This window comes from Ambystoma mexicanum, chromosome 7p (genome assembly GCF_040938575.1).
Source record: "Ambystoma mexicanum isolate Mex_15411 chromosome 7p, UKY_AmexF1_1, whole genome shotgun sequence".
NCBI lineage: Eukaryota > Metazoa > Chordata > Amphibia > Caudata > Ambystomatidae > Ambystoma > Ambystoma mexicanum.
The window spans coordinates 875012514-875030975 of record NC_090939.1 but is presented as its reverse complement, the minus strand read 5'-3'; positions in this window follow the sequence as shown (position 1 = coordinate 875030975).

Sequence of the window (18462 nt, the reverse complement as noted above, 5' to 3'; positions counted from 1 at the left end):
CACCTGAGGGGGGTTTTTAAGCCCTCTGCCTCCCTCAAATGTGTCATTTGCCCTAACAAGCTCACCACTGCTGCAGTATTGCTCTTGAGCCCCCTTCTTCTTCCCAGTACGGAGGGAATTATGGGACTTGAAGTCCCCAACACCACAATTAGGTTTTCTAGTCAGTTTTCTACTTTTTAACTCAAGTTCACTTCTTCTAAATGGATTTAAGGAAACATCACAAGAATTTACTCGGAATGGGGAAGGCAGTTAATTTAAGCCATTATTTACAGATTTCTTTTCACTATACCTCAGGGAGTTAGGTTGATTTCTAACTTTATAATTCTTAGACATTTTCATTTCTTAAGATGTTTAGAGATTTTACATCAGCTTTATCCACATTCAGATGTTTAATTCATGGAACAGACAACTCAGAACGACAATAAGCCATTACATGTCTTGGTTTTTTAAAATGTTTCTCCCCATTGGGAGACAAATACCGCATCTCATCCCATGAACTCTCCTCACCACCGTGAGCATTGTCTCCTCCTACGTGATCCTCCCACAGAGCACCACCCTCAAGGTCAGTATTGGGAAGCGTCTGCCTTTCCCTGGCCACCTGGGAGAAAACTTTAGGAAGGTGTTTAGTGTGGGATGTGCAGGATTCATCACGTCCTTCTCTTGAAGATCCAGCAATGCCAAGCAACAATTCAAATGGCTCAAGCTGTGCTGTCCAAGACTCAGTAACATAGTGCAACAGGGCACTACAAGGCCCTTCCTTAATTCTCCTGTGAGGCTGAGCTGTGGCCAGCCCAAGCAACTCTGGAAGATGGCAGCAGCAGGTGAGGAAATTAACAGTGGTTCTGCTGCAGTCAGTGCCCGACACTAGAATCCCTGATTCACTGACTGGCCTGCCAAACCAAGTAACGTTGGACTGAGGGAAGGCCAGTGCTGCAATAACCCAATTCTAGGCAATAGTATTGGGGGCCATGAGGACACCACTATATCCATAAAATGATAATCTACAGAAATGTGGAAGACCCTTGACTGAGAATGAGCAAAGCCAAATAACCTGTTCTCTGGGTAGGTTCCAACTCGGAGGGTGCTTGGGGGGAGCCTACATCCACATTTTAGCTTACTGTACCTTACACAAAAGGAAGGAAAAATATGTATCACTAGCCATACTAGTGTATGTTATATTGTGTCCTAACTTCTGATTTTTGAAAAATCCCCAAATCGGCAATTTCCCAGAATCACCTATACTGATAGCACAGGGCCGGACAACGGTCCACACCTGTGCAGGGCTAATGGGTGGGGTTGGTCAGGTTTCAGCATTGCCAATACACCCCAGACTGGTATGCCGACCTCCGGCCAAAACTTCAGCCCACCAACTATTGTGGGGCTGGAACCAACAATCGCAAAATCGGCAATCCCCCGAAATCTCCTATGTTGATAGCACAGGGCCGGACCGCGCACTGTGCTGGGCGAATGGGTGGGGTTGGTGAAATGTCACTATCGCCAGTACACCCCAGACTGGCATGCCGTCATATTTTGGTCTCACCTGTGGGTTAATTAAGGTCTTTGTATCACTGAGAAAAGGCCTGTCCATCCTGGCTGCCAGGACTCCCAGGATAGGAACGATGGGACTTGCCGCTAGAAAGGCCAGACCCAAGGATAAAGCCTCTTCCCAAGGGGTAAAAAAAACGTTATGGCACTGGATTGAGGTTCCTTGTGAAGATGGCAGTCCAATTCCAGAACAAGGAGCAATAGACAATGAAGAGCGAAGAAAAAGTACTAGGACTCAGAGAAACAGAGCAGCAGAGAACGAAGAGGGAGAGAGGGAGAGGGGCTGCAGAGGGAAAGCTTTGGCAGCGAGCAAGTCATACAGGGAGAAGACACAAGTAGCATAGCAGAGTGCAAGGGAAAGTACTAGCATAGACGCAACAAAGTTGCAATGCAGCAAGCAGTGTACCTGATCTGTATTTATTTGTCTGTTGCTAAAGCTCCTCCCAGCAGTGCGCATGACATGCCTGTCGTGTCACGGCCATTTTACGGCTGGCAATGAGTGTATCCTGCATTGTGGTTGGGAATGGGGCAGCCATTGAAAGGTTGGCAAGCACAGCGCATGGCTGAATGGTTGGCATGCAGTGCACTGTCTTCAATCTATCAAACATCCACCAGCGTCGGTTCCAGGATGTAACAGCTGCCGACCGTGGGCCAACATTTCACCCTGTTATGGGGCTGGAGACAACCCTGAACATACAAACATACTTTCACAAATATATATGATATCAGTCTGGTCTTGAAAAACTAGGGTTTAACCATAGGTTACTAAGAGTAATCCATATATGGACCCCTTGCTCACTGTGCCTTAGAGTGGCTCAGCTTCACCTCACTGATGAGGCCAAACAAGGCTGAAACACGTGTCCGCGGTTACTGATGGAACTCTGGTTCAGAGCAGAATTGCCTAGCATTTCGGGTCAGCACTGTCATTGTGGGCATTACCAGGCTTACATGAAAATTGATATTTCCTCTTCTGCGAAAGATACAGTGAGCTAAAACGAGCTACCGAGTTGGAACCAACTCACAGAACAAGTTATTTCTCAAGATTGTGATGGGACGGTAGCTTATATATTTTGTCCATTAAATCTGTCCCACCACAAGTTTATATTTCAAATAGTGTGAATCACTTTTAAGGCCTCCAATTTTTCAAGGCATTTTGAGATTAAATTATCTGCCCAAGATCACATGCTTTAGTTAAGCAGTGAAGCCAGGACTTAAACACACTCTGCAGTTCAGGCACCTGACGACATACCTTCCAAGCATTAGTTAGTACATATATGTATTTTGGTTTTCAAGAACTAAAATAATGCAGCCTTATAGAAATATTACTTTCTCTAAGTCTGAAAATAAAACGTGCTCAAAGAACCGTTTTAGTTTTGTTTTAACTGACACAACACTGCCTCTGCAATCCCTGACCAGGGGTCGCAGAGACAATGCAAGGGTTCCCACTGAAGTCACCAGGGGTCACAGATATGGTCCCTCCCTGGTGACCCCCAAATAGCGTCAGTGATTCAGGCGTACCCTACTCGCAGTAAGGCCGGTTGGATAGTAAAATCTTTGGCCATTTTATGAGGGGCTGAGAGGATTTAGTGAATAATTAGACTTATGGAGATTAACATGCACTAAAGAAATTAAAAAGGTGATTATTCATTTGCACAATGGTGGGTCTCTTAACAAGGACATGAGCACAAGTGAGTGATAACATGTGTCACAAGGGATTAGGCGGCCTGCCTCTGCAATCTTCTTTCACGCAAAACACAAGAGACACAGAATTAAGTGCAATCTTCCCTCATAACTAGATACCAGACAGCAAGAATAGTACCATATGTTTCTACTCCATTCTTGCTAAACATTAAAAACTAGCACCACCACCATTAAACATTTTAATGCTGCGTGTGCGCCCAAAAACCATCATGAGGCTTTCCTCAACAATATACGCCAATGTTGCACTCATTATCAACTTTGGTCCCCGATTACCTAATAGGCTAGCATTGCCACTGGAAAAAAATGTCATGCTACTTGTCCCCATAGACCATCATGAGGCTTGTCACATCAATACATGCATTGACACCAAGACTGGAAATATATCTGGTCAAGTGCCTCAAGTGCAGACTGGAGCCTAATCCTTATTTCACTACTTAACTAAAGTGTGTGATCCTGGGCAAATGTTTAATTATGGAAATATCTGGTTCCTGTGTGCCAATTTGCTTTCTATAAGTTTGGCCGAGAAACTTGGGAATATGTTATCCCTAGGGAAGAGCTCTAGATCTAAAAATGACAGCGCTTTGTGTCTGGTTAGCTGTTGATGTGGGAGAGTGATCGGGCAGCGCTTAGTCATTGTTCGGTTAGTGTTGATGTGCTAATTGCTTGGCCTGTGGCTGCTCTCTGTGAAGTGGTTTGCATGTGTAGTGTAAAGTGGAAGGAGATCTTACACTGGAGTAGGTTAGTCAGAGCAGAGGATAGGGAGGCCTTACAAGGCAAACCGACGTGCAACCCTGCACTCCTACTTCTGCCCCTACCAGACAGGTCCCATTTCAGAGTTTATTTTGCCACTCTCGGTCTCACTCTCTCTCTCCATCTGATGTCCATTAAAGGCTCGAGCCATGATGGTCATTGTCGGCTTTGGATAGACATGTGACCTCTCCATTTGACTGCAAATTATTTACCACAAGAGCAGTGATCGAAGTGAGCGGGAACGGTCGGGAGACGTGTTCCACTACTTCTATTTTTTTCCGTTTACCATGCCTCTACTTTTTACGACCATATTCACCACTCTGTCTCTTTGCATGTGTAAAATATGAGCCTTAGGTACTTGTCACTAGGAATATTGCAGCGCCCCGGCTGCAACACCTTGTCACATGTTGCACTATGCTTCCGCCTGCGCTATCCCTTGCGGCCGAGACCACAGTTCCACTACTTTTTTCGATACCACTGCACTAAAGTGACACTTCTTTAGGCAGGCACAGCAAAGATGGCAACAGACCGCCATTATTATACTTAACCAATGTTGTCAATCTTGGCGGTCCCCTATCAATGTTCTCACCCGTCCACCACCTCCTAGACCATTGCCTCCTCATCTATCACTTTTCTCTTGTAAAGCACCCTGCAGGGATGACGGTCATCCTCCTGTGCAAGTGCTGATGATCAAAGCACACACAGGCTACGTTATGTCCATCATGTACTGCGCCAGTCACCAACGTAAGAGCACCAAGGCTGGTCTGCAAAGAGCATCTTGTGCCCCTGCCAGCTGTCAGTCTGAAAAGGATTGGAAAAGAGCATCAGAGAGGAGGGTTGATGAAGTAGGGGCAGAGTAAAGGAAACGCACATGATCTGGACAGGTTAGAGGGGGAATGGCGAATGCAGTAGTTTGCTTCCTGCTGCATCGGCAAGGAGCAATGAAAGCAGACCACTGATCTTAAAAGGGCTCACACACCCTGCTCCTAAAACCAATTGAAAATCCCACGAAGGCAGTATCTCATACCTTAAAAGTGAACTGAGAACTGGTCAGATAGCAGAGCGAGTAGAGCGCTTGACATCCGTGGAGAGCCTGCCAACGCAGGTTCGAATCCCGGCAGGGCCAAACTCAGCCTTTCATCCTTCCCAAGTGGCTAAATGAGTACAACACACCGTGGGTAATAATAAGCAGCAGCTCAGATACCTGACCGGTCCGTAGCGCTATATAAATGCTAAATTATTATCATTTCATGTAAGTGGAATCTCAATGCCTGAACTCCCCCATCACGCGGTGACCAGAACTCATGCTCAGTTGGCTAGCCCACAAAGACTTTTCAGTCATAAGCACCTTGAGGCTGTTTAAAATTACACTGGGCGCTAGACAAAAACATTCAGTATAAAAATATTCCCGGAAAAGCCGAGGTTGCCCACTGGCTTGTCTCCCTGAAATGAGCACCATCATCTAAAAATCACAATCCCCCCAAAACAAATACATGCCCCTACCAATTCCACATGCAACCAGCCCAGAACGTACATCACACATACAACACAAAAAACAATAGACGTGATGGACCCGACATTGAACGCATACAGTACTTGGAATTGAAACAAATTATTGTGAACTTGTAAGTCTTCATGGAAAAAGGATATAGTAATCACCAAGATATCAGAAATTGGTATGAACACCCGGAAATCTGCATATTTCATACAGTTGTCTGCAGCAGGCACTTAGCCGCAGAGCTATCCTATTATTAGTTTCTCATTCCGCAGCTCCATGCGATGCGATCAGGGATAATTAATTTATAGGGAACATGTTGTCTCCCTAACACTGATTTACTACATATTGATAAGGGTTTTCCAGTCTGCACACCACATCTAGAAATAGCTGGCAAGCATCTTCTCCCAAAAAGGATCTACTACTGGAGATAGAGGAAAGCAGGGCATTTCTCAGTGGGCACTGAGACCTATGCATCCGGGACACACTCATAGGTTCAGATTTTATTTTACAGGTCTTTAGTGTCAGATGAGGGAAGAGGGAGTTGCCCAGCATGACTGTGAGGGGCTTTGGAGGGGGTTGAGGGTCTGGTCAATGTTGTGTATGGCCAGATTGCCCCTCTTTTCCCCGTGATCCCCCTGCCACAGAGCACACTCAGAGACGTGCTCGCTGTCTGCACACCACGGTCGATCTTAAGCGGCCGTGGAAATGCCCTGCTTATTACCAGCACATGCGGCGGAGTTGCGTCGCTCTGCCACATGTGTGCCCTTACAGGGGCCGACACCACACTCCTCCTTTTTCATAAACAAAAGAAGGTACCTACAAACACTTCAAAAACAGTACACTGAACGCAAAGTAAAACACCCCTTTAATCGCTTCCTTCCCCACTACTCAGCCTGTGGGCTGGGCCGACCAGATAAGGGGTCTAACACATAGTCATTGAGATAGGCAGGCTTCTCTCTCCTGACCCTTTGGGGATACCTCCTGCCTGCCTCCCGGATCGGGCCCTCCTCACCTGCGTCTCCTCCACCTAGGGGACTCTGCGGATGGGCCAGGCCACTGCCCTCGTCTGGTACCTCACCACAGTCTCTTCTCAGGATCACCTCCGGCCGGGTCTCCCCCACTTTCTTGAAGAAGCTGACACTACGGGTAACAGTGGCAGTCCCATCTGATGCAGTCACCATCGAGCCACGCACTGCTACCACGTCCATCGCACCAGGCTCATAAGTTAGTGAAAGCTTGCCTTGAAGATGCCGGTTCTTCATGAGTACTTCATCCCCCGGAATCAGCTGTTGGGGCCAGAGTCCTCTCCTTATATTCTCTCCCTCCATCCTGAGTCTCCTTTTCCACTCCACCTGAGCATGTGAATGACAGCCAGTTCCCGCTACTGCACCTCAGGGATCAGACCCCTCACACTCCCCTGAAACATTGCCTCTGCTGGTGCCACTCCAGTGGACACATGAGGGGTGGCCCTATATTCCCTCAGGAACTGATACAGAGCCTGCTGCAGACAGTGTTGGCCGTGAGCGATGCAAAAGAACTTGTTCAGAGTTCTCTTGAACCTTTCAGCTTGGCCATATGCACAGGGCCAGACTGGTGTAATCATCCGATGTTGTATCCCGTAGTCCCCCATCAGCTGGGTGAAGCTGTCCCCTTGGAATGGTGGTCCATTGACTGAACACAGGGTCTGAGCCGGGCCGTGAGTGGCAAAGATCTTCTCTGGGGCCACTGTCACCTTGTCAAAAGAGACAGTCGATGAACTTGACCTCAGGGTACCGCAACCACTCATCCACCACCACCAGGAAATGAGGGCCCCAGCCTGTGGAGTCAAAGTCAGCATGGACGTTTTCCCAGGGCCTCGTACCTCGGGGCATCATCTCAATCAGGGGCTCCTTCTGTGCTCGGGCCTCTGCCTGGCACCACACACAGGCCGACACAAAGTCTTCCACCCTTTTCTCAAGGTCCGGGAACCATACTTTCTGTCGTAGCCAGGCCTTAGTCTTGGCAATTCCTTGATGGGCCTTGTGCATGACTTGGGGAACCTTGCACATTGGTAGTACTGTGCAGTCACCTTGGAGCAATAGCCCAGACTCAACAAATGCCAGTTTATCTTGGACTCCCTGCAGTTGTTCAAGCGCTGACTGTACCTCCTGGGTCCTTTGTGCCAGCATGCCCTCCACCAACCTCCACGAGCCTTGCTGAAGGGCCGCCTTTAGAATCAGAAAGCACTCATCCTCGGCCACCGCTTTTCCGAGCTCCTGGAGAGGTACCGAATTTGGGGTTGCCGCCTCTACAATCAGCCTCACATGTTCATCAGCTTCCTCCCCACTGATGTTTTCACATCCTTCCGCCTTGCCTCTGGGGTGCCTATACAGATAGTCTGCAGCGTTGTTACTGCCCGACCGATACATCAATGAGGCCCCATATTCCAGGAGTGCCAGCATCCACCTCTCAATCTTGGGAGGAGTTTTGGAAGACGATCCAGCCATGATTGGCAGCAGGGACGTGTGGTCAGTTACCACTGTCACCGGCACATAGAGGCGAAAGTGTCGACATCCCCACAAGACTGCCAGGGCCTCCCTCTCGATCTGCAAGTATCGCTGCTCTGTCTTTGACAGCACCTTGTTCGCGTTGGCAATCAGACTGATCTCCCCGCTAGCATCCGTCTGGGTGAGAACTGCACCCAGACCAAATGGGCTGGTGTTCACCACAATCTCTGATGTCAGGGGTGGAGAGAAAAATGCCATGGTGTCCTCCGCCATCAGTGCTCCCTTCACATCTTCGAACGTGGCCTGCTTGAGCAGACCCCACTGCCATGGTGCCTCTTTCTTGGTGAGACTTTTCAGGGGCTCAGACCTGGAGGCTAGGTTCTGGATGACCCGACCACAGTAAGTGTTCATCCCCAGGAAGCTTCAGACCTCAGACACATTCTCCAGGGGCCTTGCCTCCACCATGTCTTTGACCTTTCGGGGATCCGGTGACACGCTTCCCTCCTTGAATACGAACACGAAAAATGCAATGTTTTTCTTGAAGAATTTGCATTTTTCCTTATGCAAGGTCAGTCCAAGTGCCTGCCGCCATTCCTGAGTTTTCATTAGCCTCTCCATGTGTTCTGCTTCCATCTTTGCAAACACCAGGATGTCATCACTGATGTTGAAGACTCCATCCAAATCAGCCAGGGAGGGCCCCACGAATGATGTTCTGGAACACCTCCGCCACAGAGGACACCCCGAAGATTAGGCGCTTGTGTTTGTAGAGGCCTTGGTGCATGGTAAAGGTGGTAATGTACCTTGAGTCCGGATGCAACACCACTTGATGGTATCCTGCCCGTAGGTCAAGCTTTGAAAAGAAACGCCCCCCTTGCAGTTCTGCAATTATGTCATCGATCATGGGGGTGATGTGTCTTTCATGCTTGATGGCCTTGTTCGGGAGCTTCATGTCCACACAAATTCTCACTGAATCCGGTTGCTTTGGCTTTCTTGTGATGACAATTGGAGAAACCCACGGGTCGGTCCATCCACCTTCTCAATGATGTTTAGTGCGACCAAACTGTCCAGCTCTTTGTCGACGAGGTCTTGCAGATGGAACGGCACTCTGCGGCGCTTGAGCGCAATAGGTTGTATTGAATCGTCAATATGCAGCCTCCCTGGTTCCCCGGCCATGCAGCCGATTCCCTCAAAGAGCTGGCTGTACTTCACAAGCAGCCCCTGCACATCCTCCACATACACTGAGTAGGTGAAGGTAACTATGCCCATCGCTTCAGCTAATGCACAACTGAGGAGGGTATTGCTGCTGACGCTCGTTCCATAGAATTGGGCCTTGATGGACGACCCTCCATTCTCAATGTTTCCCACCAATGCCTTAGCCAAAGGGATTGGCTGATCACCACCAACCGTGAATATGCATGCCTTCGGCTTCTAGAATGTGGGCGGCGCCACCATGGCGACATAGTGCACCTTGGCCATTTCATTGACAGACAACCTGTGTCCACACCGGCATCGTCGACTCATTGATTTTGACGAGGCACCGTGGCTGTCTTGTGGTGGTGGCAAGTAGAGCACTGACACTCGAGATAAAGATGTTCTCCTCATCCTCTTCATCCTCGTGAGGTACATCATCCTCCCCCTGGTCTACTTGGGAGACATTGGACGGCGCTGTGGTCTAATATTCCCTGTCCGTCCCAGCCTCCTAGGTACCACCACCGACACCAAAGCCCTGCACAAACAGGCATAATGGTTGAGTGCCCCACAACGTCCACAGGCTTTCCCCTGCGTCGGACCCCCTGCGGGGTGTGGAAGATCATACCCACACTTTATGTAGGATTCGAGAGCTCTAGCACTTCTGTCACACTAGCCACCACTTGGACATCGAGCGACTTTTCTGCCTTGACCGCGGCCCATAGCACATACCTCCTCCGTCTTCCCCGGACGCACTGCCGCATTCAAATTTGCAAGGCTCGCAACTCCGACACCTCCTGGCAACGGCCGAGCTCCAATATGTGGGGTAGATCGAGTCCCAGTTCCCGCAGCACCTGTCAGCACTGTTTTCCAGATGAACAGCCTTGAATGAGTTGGTTCCTGATCATTGTTTGGGGGTTCTACCAGGCACACGACAGGGACATCCGTTGCAGCCATTCATAGAATGTGTCCCGAGACTGATCGTCCTTCTGTCTGGCACTGCACATCACAAAGCGTTCATAATCTGCGTTAGCTAGCAGCATGAAATGCTTGAGCAGTGCGTTCTTGGCCGCCAAGTACAATGCATCCGCAGGTGTCACGGACTGAAACACTTCATGCACCACTGGTCCCGCTGAGTAGAGAAATGTGGCCACTTTACTATCCTCATCATTCTCATCCGTGGCTCGGAAGTACATGTAGAGCCCATCTAGCCAGAGCCTCCACCTCAGTGCAAGGCTTGACGGGCCCCTGAGATATCAAACTCGGGCATTGGTGCTCAGGCCCCCCGTTGTCTCGGCACACGTGCACCCAATGGGCCTACTGGTCCTGCCACTGGTGCCTCGGCTCCTGCACTGCCATCCAGGTCATTCATGATGGTGAGCACACATCACTATTTTCTTTATTTCTGTTAGCCAATGAATGTGTCTGCTACACACTATCCCTAACCAGAAGCACACCCTATCCCTGTGGGGTGTGCTGTCCCTAGACAAGAGGTGGTGCACTGCCTACCTAATAGAATAGAATAGAGGGAAGCTGTCCCTACCACTACAATGAGTCTATAACAAATCTGCTAAAAATAGGTGGGATCCTGTCCCATAGCTATTCGCACAGTGGGCAGTTCACGTGGGAGTATTTCCTTGTCGGCACAGTGCCTTAATCTATTCAACCTTTGTGAAGTGTGTACCTTCTGTGTGAGAGAAATTAATTCTCTAAAAAAAAAAAGAGGTAAGGCGCCTATACTTTTTGTTCATTTGCAGCTCATGGTATGAGTTTTTTTAGGGTCTTCCTCATAGTAAAATGGAATGAAAACTTTCCAACAAATGAGAAAATAGCCAATATAACGCCATATTATAGACAAGTGGCATTTATGAATGATACTTATACTTTGTATCCCAGGGGTCACTCAGAGATATCAGCACATTCACATGGTTGACCAGTTTCGATGACACTGCTACTATGGTCATCTTCTTCAGAACCTATTTTTTATATAAATGCAGCCAGTCATATGCCCATCAGATAAGGTTAGGCATCCAACCCAGCCTTATAACCTTTTCCGCGACTTAGACGTGCAGTCAAAGAGAATCATTAGTGCGGTCCTTTTTATTAATTGGTCAGTCAAATGCGAGTGCTACACGCAAGATTCCATTGGGTGCCTTGCTGCCTTCCTCGTGTGATATGTGAAGCAAAAACAACTTAAAGCCTGTGAGACAGACTGATTCATAAAAAGGACCACTGTAATTATTCTCTTTACACGTCTAAGTCTTGGAACAGGATATAAGGCTGGGTTGGATGCACGACTGGCTGCATTTACATAAGAAGTAGGTCTTCAAGAAGATGACCAAAGCAGCAGTGTCATTGAAACCGTTCGACCATGTGAATGTGCTGATCTCTCTGAGTGACCCCTGGGATACAGAGTATAAGTATCATTCATAAATGCCACTTGTCTATATGACATTATATCAGCTATTTGCTCATTTGTTGGAAAGTTTGTATTCCTTTTTACTATGAGGAACACCCCAAAAAACTCATACCATGAGCTGCAAATGAACAAAAATGATAAGCGTCTTACCTCTTCTTTTAACAAATTAATTTCTCTCGCACAGAAGGTAAACACTTCACGCAGGGTGAATAAATTACGGCACTGTGCCGACAAGGAAATACTCCCAAGTGAACTATCCAGTGTGCGAATAGCTATGGGATAGGATCCCACATATTTTTAGTTGATTTGTTATAGACTCATTGTAGTGGTAGGGAGAGGTTCCCTGTTAGACCAGAAAAGTAACCCTATAGTCGAATGATACGTATAATATGTTGGCCAGAAGCCAATTGCATCATGTGACAAAAATTGCAATCTTAGAATCGTCAGTGTAACCGAAGGGCATCCATTTTGTGAAGTATCGGCCATTTGCTTTTTTTCTTTTCTGTCAAAACACAATATATTCCATGCTTTAGACTTGCACACCGTGCGATGCCACAGCTTGAACACTGAAAAACTAACACAGACAGGAATGTCAAACTGTGCAGAAATACATTGTTTTTCTCTCTTACTAAGTCCTTGAAGTCGAGCAGGAGCCGCATCTAATCAGTAGTACAGGTGCCAGTTTGTCTTGCAAGCACTGTTGTAAAAGGCAGTTAAACATGAATTATATTCTCCTAGTGGTGCTCCTTCGCGGTGAGTGGCATTTTCTGCTTCAGAACTATCTGACCCTTAGCTCTTGAGCCAAAACACACAGATAACATAGTAGAACAAGTTACTTTCTTACCTGGTAACGTTCTTTCGATGGAATGGTCCGACGACGTATTCCATATCTATGACATGTAATCACCACAGCTGTGCTACTTCGGAAACTTTTTTCGGCGCCTGCGTCCTGCGTCGATGACGTCAATGCGCCGTCGTCGAGGACCTCCTCCGACGTCATCCGATGTGATAAGTAGGACGCACGACGCCCGTAGCCTCAGTTGTAGTTTTTTCCCCCAGAACCTGTGACATTAGTTAACTGCCAGTCAGACACAAAGCCTTGCGGAACGTAAGCTGCAATCGTAAAAGAAATTCTGCAGCGGGGAAGGCAGGGCGGGCGCGATATGGAATACGTCGTCGGACCATCCCATCGAAAGAACGTTACCAGGTAAGAAAGTAACTTGTTTTTCGAGGGGATTGGGTCCTCCGACGTATTCCATATTTATGACAGACTCCCAAAGCAGTACCAGAGCAAGGAGGAGGGAAAGAATTTAGAATCAAATTTAGAATAGCCAATCAAATAGCAGAGCAAAGGACCGCCTTGCCAAAGGCCAGATCCTGTCCTCGGATGGAATCGAGGGAATAGTGACGTACAAATGTATGTACTGAAGCCCAGGTGGCTGCATCACAGATGTTGCGAATAGGAACACCCCTCTGCAGGGCAGTAGATGCAGCCATACCCCTGGTAGAATGGGCCCGCAAGCCAGCCGGTGGGTCCTTACCCGCCAAGCGGTAGCACTCCGAGATGGCCAAAATAATCCAGCGAGACAAAGTCTGTTTCGTCACAGCTTGCCCCAAACGCTTACCAGCGTAACCAATAAAGAGTTGATCGTCCACTCTGACCCGGGACATGGGTGAAACATAAAAGCTTAAACCTCTCCTAGGATCAAGCCTATGGAGCCTCTCCTCTTCCTTACCAGGATGCGGAGGAGGATAGAATGCCGGAAGAACAACCTTCTGGGCCAAATGAAATTCCGTCACTACCTTCGGAAGAAAAGAAGGACGAACTCTAAGGACAACCCTGTCCTTGTGAAATACAGTGAAGGGTGGCTTAACTGAAAGTGCCTGTAACTCACTCACTCTGCGAGCGGAAGTAACCGCAACTAAAAACACAGTTTTCAGAGTTAACAGCCTCAAAGGGCAAGAATGTAAAGGCTCAAACGGAGCACCCATAAGAAACTTAAGAACAAGGTTTAAATCCCAACCTGGCACCAGGAAAGGTGACGGAGGGAGCACATTAGTGAGCCCTTTCAGAAACTGTGAAATCAAAGGGATTTTAAAGTAAGAACACTCTTCAGACGAGCGCTTAAAGATGGACAGCGCCGCCAGATAACCTTTAATGGTACCCACTTGCAAGCCCCTGTGGGCCAAAGAAAGTAAAAAGGACAGAACCATGGGGATGCCACATGCAAAAGGATCCACATTCTGAACTCTGCACCAGCCGCAGAACTTACGCCAATGGCAACGGTACAGAGACTTTGTTGCTGGCCTTCGGGCCGAAAGCAACACCTCCATCACGTCTTCAGGGAGGTCCCAATACCTATACCTCAACCTTTCAGAAGCCAAGCGTGAAGGTTGAGGGATCCGACCTCTGGATGGGGAACCTGACCCCCCCCCCTCCCGTAAGAGCAGATCGTCTCGGTAGGGAAGACGACGTGGAGGGCAGATGGACAAGTCGAGAAGGTCCGGGTACCACGTCCTCCGAGCCCACGCCGGAGCAATGAGGATCATCCGGGAACCGAACTTCCGTAACATCTGCAGCACTTGCGGGATGACGGGGACTGGAGGAAACGCGTACAGCAGTGGGAATGACCACTCCACCATGAACACGTCTCCTAAGGCTCCTTTTGGAGGAAATTCCCGCGAGCAAAACCTTTCGCACTTCCGGTTGACACTGGAGGCGAAGAGATCCACTTGAGGGGTCCCCCAAAGGGCGAAGATCTCCAGGAGAATCTCCTGAGCCAACTCCCACTCGTGAGAGATCACGCTCTGCCTGCTCAGAGCGTCCGCCGTCACGTTTTCGTCTCCGGCCAGATGAACTGCCGAGATCGAAACTTCCTGCTGGATGGCCCAGAACTCGAGCTGCATCGCCTCCCTGCACAGAGGAAGTGACCCTGCCCCCCCTTTTTGTTGAGGTAGTGCATGGCCACTGTGTTGTCCGTCAGGATCCGGACACTCTTTCCTCGCACAGTCGGCAGAAAAGCCTTCAGGGCTAGCCTGACGGCCCTCAGCTCCAACAGATTGATATGGAGTCTGGACTCCAACGGAGACCAACGACCGCTGACTGTCAGCCCGTTGGCATGAGCTCCCCATCCCGTGAGGGATGTATCCGTCACGATCGTCACCTCCGGCCAGGGAAGCCAAAATGGAGCCCCCTTCACCAAGTTGCCTTCACCGGCCCACCACAGAAGGTCCCGGGCGACCGAGGGCGGCACCTGAACCGGGTCCGACATCCTGCCGGAGGACTGCGACCATTGCGTCTTGAGTGCCCACTGCAAAGATCTCATCCGCAGGCGAGCCTCTGGCACCAGAAGAATGCAGGATGCCATGAGGCCGAGCAACCTCAAGAACTCGAACGCTGGGAGCGTCTGGGCATGCTGAAACTTGTGCACCATCTGCTGAATGTGAAGAGCCCTCACCTGGGGAGGAAAACACTGCCCCAGGGAAGTGTCGAGCACTTCTCCGATATACTGGAGCCGCTGTGTTGGCGTCAAATGGGACTTCTTTAAATTGAGGGAGAAGCCCAGCCTGTAAAGGGAGTGGCAGGTGACGGACAGATGATCCAGGACTTGCTCGGGAGAGCTCCCCCTGATCAACCAATCGTCCAGGTAGGGGTAGACGTGAATCCCCCCTTGCCTGAGATGCGCTGCCACCACCACCATGAGCTTGGTGAAAACCCTCGGGACGGAGGTCAATCCGAACGGCAGGACCCGAAACTGAAAGTGCGAGTCGCCAACCGCGAACCTCAGGTACTTCTTGTGCTTGGGATGGATCGGCACATGGAAGTAAGCATCCTTGAGGTCGAGCGACACCAACCAGTCCTGAAGCTGAAGGGCCTGGAGGACTTGAGAGAGAGTAACCATCTTGAACTTGTCCTTCCTGAGGAGTTTGTTGAAACCGCACAAGTCCATGATGGGTCTCAATCCCCCGTCTTTCTTCGAAATCAAAAAATAAGGGGAATACCATCCCTTGTTCCTCTCCGCTACAGGCACCAGTTCTATGGCGCCTTTCTCCAGCAGGGCTTGAATTTCCTGCGCAAGGAGCGGATCCGGACTCTGCAAAGAGAGGTTCCCCGGTGGATTGTCGCGAGGCCTGTGCCGAAAGGGAAGACAGTAGCCGTGGGTTATGATCTCCAGAACCCACACATCTGAAGTAATGGCTTGCCACTCTACAAGATGCTGCGCCAGCCTTCCCCCAACCGGCGAACCATGGGACATGGCCTCATGACTGAGTGGGAGCGGCTGCGGCGTTACCTGAGGGCAAAGAGGCAACTGCCCGAGCGGCCTTGGCACCACGGGTACCCTGTCGTCCACCTCTGGTACCCCTGCGTTGGCCTCTGTGACTGCCAGCTCCTCTCATTTTACTGAAGGACGAGTAATAGCGAAAGGAACCACCCCTCCACTGCTGTCCCCTAGGACGAAAAGGCGGAGGTTGGTGAACTGCAGCGCCCAACGACTTCGCTGCAGCTTTTGAGGTCTGCAACCTCTCAAGGCTCTCGTCAGCCTTGCTGCCAAAAAGGTGTTCACCGTCAAAGGGCATGTTGAGGAGCCAGGACTGCACATCAGGAGCAAACGCCGACTTCCGCAACCACGCAAACCTGCATATCACGGTGCTCGCCGCCATGGACCTACTGACGCATTCAGCTAAGTCCAAACCCGACTGAACGGACTCGCACATGGCATCCTTACCATCCTGGACCATAGCAAGGAAACCATCCCGTTCGTCCCCTTCGGGAATATGTTCAGCCGCTAACGCAACACAGTTCCACAGAGTGTGTGTGAAACGAGACAAGGCACAAATGGAGTTGGCCGCCTGAAGCGCCATACCACCAGAAGAAAACACTTTCTTCGCCCAGCCATCAAAACGTTTCTGGTCCCTATCAGGAGGGATGGTAGGGTACGACGCCTGCTTTGCCGGGGCCGTGGTCGCCTGCACCACCAAACTCTCCAGAGTGGGGTGCCTGGTCAAGTAGCAGGGGTCGCTACTGGCTGGACGGTATTTTCGCGACAAGGATCTGCCCACCGCCGGGAGACTCTCCGGAGCAGTCCAAGCCGCCGCCACCCTTCTCTGTAAAGCCATATGGAACGGCAGTACCGGGTCAGTTGGGGGACCAACATCAAGGATGTTTGTTAGATCATCCTGCACAAACTCCCCTGGGGGAGCAGACCATCCCAAGTACTCAGAAACCCTAGCCTTAAGGCTCCGGTACGAGGAATCGGCATGAGAGCCAGGCTCAGGCCTACAAAACTCCACCTCCGGAGAGGTGTCCAGTCCACTGGCATCATGCAGTGACTGCCTCAAATCGTCAAACTGACTATGGCCCGAGACAATTTCATCTGGAACCTGACTAGGAACCAGGCCATCAGAATCCTCATCCGCCTCTGAAATATATTCCAGGTGGCGAAAAGAAGGCACCCGAGAGTGCTTGCTCTTAACCAGAGCCTTCCTAGGGGTTCCCCCGTGCCACGGGGTACCTCCGACACGAAAGGCGTCGAGCGAATCGGCACCGGCGTCGAGAGAACAGGCATCGGCGCCGAGAGGAACGGCGTCGACGCCGAGGAAATCGGCCTAGACGTCAGATGCAGCGCCGCCAGCATTGGCGGCGTCGACACAGCCCTCGAAGCCGGAGCCCCGAGCGTGTCCTTCGACGACCTGAGCATCGACGGCTTCGATGACTTCCTCGAAGCCGGAGCCTCGAGAAAGCCTGTCGACGCCCTCGACGCCTCAGACGTCGATGTCTTCCTCGAAGACCTCACAGGTGCACACGGTCTCGAACGCTTAGAGGACCGGGACCTGGAACGGGTACGTAGAGAACGAGTCTCCTTGTCCGAACGGGACCTCTCCCGTGACTCGTGCCGACCACTCCTGCGAGCAGTTTCTCTCGACCGACCCCACTCAGGGGCGCGGACGGCTTAGTACCCTGCGACTCGAGAATCACCAGCATTTTGTTCCCGAAGGAAGCCCATTCCTCCGGCGTCGCACGGCTGGTGGGGTAAGCGTCGTGCCGGGCAGAGTCCTCAAAAGAGGACCTGGAAGACGACCGGTGTCGGTGCTTCCGAGAATGCCTCGAAGAGGCTGAGGAGTAGCGAGACCGACTCCTAGAAGAAGACCCACGAGACTTCCGACGATGACGCGGAGAGTCACCCCTCGAATCATCCGTCGAAAGCCCCGCAGACTTCGACTTCCGGGGCTTGGACACCCGACCTACCGACAACTTCTTCTTACGTTCGCGTAAGGCTTTGGACGTGAGCGACTGGCAGTCGATACAGTCATCCGTGTCGTGGGCCTCCCCGAGGCACCAGAGGCAGGCGTCGTGCGAGTCCGTCACCGACATCTTGGACCCACACTCCCTGCACTTCTTGAAGCCCGGACACGGGGTCGAAGACGAAGTAGAAGACATCTTCACACAAAGGATTTTCTCAAAAACGAACAGGTTCGAAGAACCGAGAAGAACAGAACTCCAAAGAGTCGAGGCGTTAACCGAGATTCACGAAGCAACATGTTCGCGGAAAAAACGGAACTGAGGTTACGGGCGTTGTGCGACCTACTTATCACATCGGATGACGTCGGAGGAGGTCCTCGACGACGGCGCATCGACGTAGGACGCAGAAAAAAGTTTCCGAAGCAGCACAGCTGTGGTGATTACATGTCATAGATATGGAATACGTCGGAGGACCCAATCCCCTCGAAAGGAATGTTTCCCTGCTAAGAACACGATATCCTTGCTGAGCCAGAGCTCCATGTTCCCCATAACAGAAAGCTGTCTCTGCTGCCTTTGCTAAAATAACTATGTTTAGGCTGAATGAAGACTTGTCGTAACGTGTCATAATTGTCAA